The sequence below is a fragment of the Sapajus apella genome, unplaced genomic scaffold, assembly GCF_009761245.1.
Source record: "Sapajus apella isolate SASKATOON/1434 unplaced genomic scaffold, GSC_monkey_1.0 scaffold21, whole genome shotgun sequence".
Lineage (NCBI taxonomy): Eukaryota > Metazoa > Chordata > Mammalia > Primates > Cebidae > Sapajus > Sapajus apella.
This window is the reverse complement of record NW_022436961.1, coordinates 22,421,833-22,425,946: the sequence shown is the minus strand read 5'-3', so window position 1 is coordinate 22,425,946 and position 4,114 is coordinate 22,421,833. Positions and strand designations below refer to the sequence as shown.

Below are 4,114 nucleotides of genomic sequence, written 5' to 3'. Positions count from 1 at the left end.
CCCCATCACTCACATTACTGCCTGAGCTCCACCTCCTACCAGATCAACAGCAGCAACTGATTCTCACAGGAGCTTGAACCCTACTGTGAACTGCACATGTGAGGATCTAGGCTTCGAGCTCCTTATGAGAATCTAATGCCCAATGATCTGTCATTGTCTCTCATCAGCCCTAGAGGGACCATCTAATTGCAAAAAAACAAGTTCACGGCTCCCACTGATTCTACATTATGGTGAATTGTCTGTTTATTTCATTATATATTACAATGTAATAAGAGTAAAAAGTACACAATAAATGTAATGTGCTTGCATCATCTCAAAACCACCCCTGCCGCCATGGTCTGTGGAAAAACTGTCTTCCATGAAACCTGTCCCTGGTGCCAAAAAAGTTGGAGACCACTGCTCAAATGCTTCCTGGATTGTGCTCTCAGCCAACACCTCTCACGGGATCTACTCTCTCTAGTTGGTCTTTTCATTCTGATTATTTAAACAATTACATTTTTGTACATGGAGGACCTCCATTCTGACTAGATCTCTAGCTCTAGCCTATCCTGAGTTCCAGATCTCTATTTCCAGTTGATAACCAGAGTTCTCCTCTGGGATATCCCACGGATTCCATCAAGGCTTAGCCATTTTTCCCATTGGTTTCTCCTGTTGGATTAAACCAATCATAATTTATCTCCCTACCCCTATTCAAACCTGGGACAGTGTTGATTTTCCCTTTTAGGGCCTCATGGAGATGGGCTCTGAGCAAAATTAGGGCTCTTCCAGCAAGAAAGAAAGACTGTTAATTAAGCAACTGACAGCGTCTGCCCACATATACAGATTTGAACCCTACTAAAATTCATATAATAATTTTTTCTCTGGCATTCAAAGTTCCCCTTATCTAGACTCAGAACACTTTTAGAGTCTTGCCTTTCTTCCTAAACATCACCCTGTTCTGGTCATTTTGGAGCCTATCCTTTGGATCAGGACATGCCCAGGAATTGCCCATCTCTGCTTCAGTTACCTCTTGGGTGCCACCTCATATTTTCTCTGCCCATCCAAACCCTACTTACCTTTCAAGATCTCACTCAAAAGCCACTTCTGGCTGGGTGCAGTGGCTCACACTGCTAATCTCAGTACTTTGGGAGGCCGAGGCAAGTGGATCACTTGAGGTCAGGAGTTCGTGACCAGCCCGGCCAACATAGTGAAACCCCATCTCTACTAAAAATACAAAAATCAGCTGGATGTGATAGTGGGTGACTATAATCTCTGCAACTCTGGAGGCAGAGGCAGGATCACTTTTATCCTGGTGGCAGAGGTTGCAGTGAGCTGAGACTGCACCATTGCACTCCATCCTGGGTGACAGAATGAGACTCTCTCAAAACAAAAAACAAACAAACAAAAAAGCCATTTCTAATATGAAGCCATGTGTGGGCAACTCGGAGATCTCTCTTTTTTCTCCTTTTTATCCCTGTAATATGTTTTCAGTCTTTTCCACTAGATTTTAGGTTTCTTGATAAAGACTATCTATACTCAGCTATTTCTGTGGTTCCCACTGTGCTGGGCACACAGTAACTGCCTAACTTACTGTTGTTGGATGAATATTGATTTGACTAGAAGATTTTCTTGTTGTGTTTACAGAAAAAGCCAAACATGTCTAATATAGCAAGGGAGGCATTACTGACATCATCTGGTTTGAAGGCCAAGTTCCTCCTTAATGGCACGTGTGTGGGTCTATACAGTGAATCCCTTCTGTGCAACAGGAAAGGAAATACTCTTGTTTCTGAAATTGGCAAAGCTTGCTTCCCCTGTCATTGCCTTTGCCCCTGTCCTTTTCTTTTCTTGGTGGATAAGCCACTTGTTGCTTTTCTTTGGACGTTTCTTATTTTTGGACCTATTGATTCTGACTGTACTCACCCTTCCCTTCCTCAGGCTATTTTCCCTGTTCAGTGCTAATATTTTATACAGTAGCTCTTTTAATATCCTTGAGTATACCTTTATGCATCCTATTTCTACTGTTGGTAATAAAGATTCCTGTAATAATGTGTATTGTTGAAATATATTCTCTTATTCATGGAGAGTTTATCATAGTGTTTACAATGTGTTTACCATAGTGAAAGGGCACAGAGGAAGATATGAAAGTGGGATAGGATTTGGTAGATATTGACTTAAATGATAAATATCTACTTTTTAAAAAGATGCTAAAAATTCTTGGAAAGAAACAACAGTAATAATTCAAATAACCTATCCATCAGTATTTAAAAATTAGAGGTAGAGTAAAGGTTAGAAGACCTTTCTCTAAAATACTGAGTTTTGGGTTATCAAAGGGAAACTATTGGAAAACTAGTTTTCCAATTTTTAAATGAAGGCCTGGGTGAGCTAGATATGCACATTGGTGAATTGGTGCAATTACTTTAGAAATAAATGACACCATTTTCAGCAGATCTGGATTTTATGTCAGGCAGATGCAGACCAGATCTAGATTAACCTCTGCGGCCCGACTCATCTTGTTTTCTGTACTAGTTCCCTCTGCAACCCTTTTGTTCTCTTCTACAGATGGGAGAAGTGAGGACGGTGAGTAGACAGAAGTAGAATGGAAAAGTCAACCCATAAAGCACCTGATGTACTAGATGACCTTTTTTTTTTGAGATCGAGTCTTGCTCTGTTGCCAAGGCTAGAGTGACCTCAGTTCAATGCATACTCTGCCTCCTGGGTTCAAGCGATTCATCGGCCTTAGCCTCCCAAGTAGCTGGGATTCCAGGCATGCACCACCACGCCTGGCTAATTTTTATATTTTTAGTAGAGATGGAGTTTCACCATGTGACCCAGACTGGTCTTGAACTCCTGACTTCAGGTGATCCACCTGCCTTAGCTTCCCAATGTACTGGGATTACAGTCATAAGCCACTGTGTCTGGCCTGTGCTAGATGACTTTTACGTGAGATCTTGGTTATGCAGTTGAAAGCATTGCACCCAAGAGCTGTGCCCGTTGTGTCATTTGGAGAAGAACGCTTGGCAATGGTGCATTGAGAAGGATGTATGTTCCCCCTTTAGTCCTCCTGGACTGATCTGGAGAGAAACAGCATGACTAAGGAAGAGTGTAAATCTGAAAACAGTAGAAAGCAAATCACTTATTTTGATATGTATATGTAAAGGTGTTAATGCAAGACAGCTAGAAGAAGTTAAAAGCATCCCCTTTCAGTCAGCAAATATTAACAAAGCTCCCACTATGTTTGAGTTATGCTTGTAGAATGAGGTATTGAACACGTGTCATGTTTTTTTCTAGAAAAGCAAAGTTAACCTCTCCAGGTCAAACATTATTTATTTTACTCATTTAAAATAAAAATTTATTTAGAAATATATTTTATATTTTCCATGTTCCTTAAGTAGACTGTGTGGAATATAATTAGATCCTATCTTAATGACTTAACACCCACAGTAGTACTGTCTGGCCAGCATTTATGCTTGGGTCCAACAAGCCTCTTCCATCTAATGAGCAATCTCTAACTACACAGCACATTTACTGTGATCTAAGAAATCAGATAACCCTGATTATTAGAACTGTATTTAAAGTAAGTGTCAACATGACATGAGTATGTCTCTTCGAAAATAATGTAATTGAGTTTTAATGAATGAGTTCCCAACTGCTTTTTGAGCTACTGAATGGCTCTGGGTCAAAGTTCTCAAGGATCCTGGTGAGGCTAAGAAGTCTAACCTTGAGCTGTGCGAAATGTTTCTGTACCTAAAACTTAATACCTATTCAAATATATTTGAAACAAGTTATTAAAGATATTAAATATATTGAACATATCTTGCATTTTATAAATGTAAAGTTTGCAACTTTGTGTATTGTTTTAGAATATATTTTTATGTGGCCTGCCATATAAAAATGATGCCATGATGCCATATATTTTATTCCATTTTTTCCCCAAGGAGATAAAATCACTCTGACATCATGACTTGACTTATTTCCATAACTTTCTATATATTTTCTTACTGTTACTACATTATCAACACCATATTAAGGTACACGTATAATGTCCTTGTAAATTAAAATAACATATTTGATTCCCAAATCAGGTTTATGACAAATGTTTAACCACATAATTTTTTTTTTTTTTTTTTTTTTTTTT

General features: G+C 38.9%; 1 long non-coding RNA gene across 1 annotated transcript in view; it reads right to left on the bottom strand.

Annotated features, from left to right (window-relative positions):
* Positions 1-1,146: 1,146 nt before the first annotated feature.
* Positions 1,147-4,114, bottom strand: part of LOC116558436 — a 9,973-nt gene continuing 7,005 nt past the window's right edge. The window contains exons 2-3 of the long non-coding RNA XR_004272007.1: positions 2,846-2,849; positions 1,147-1,280 (exon numbers count right to left, since the gene is read on the bottom strand). This is a non-coding gene — a long non-coding RNA (uncharacterized LOC116558436). The remainder of the gene's footprint in view (positions 1,281-2,845; positions 2,850-4,114) is intronic.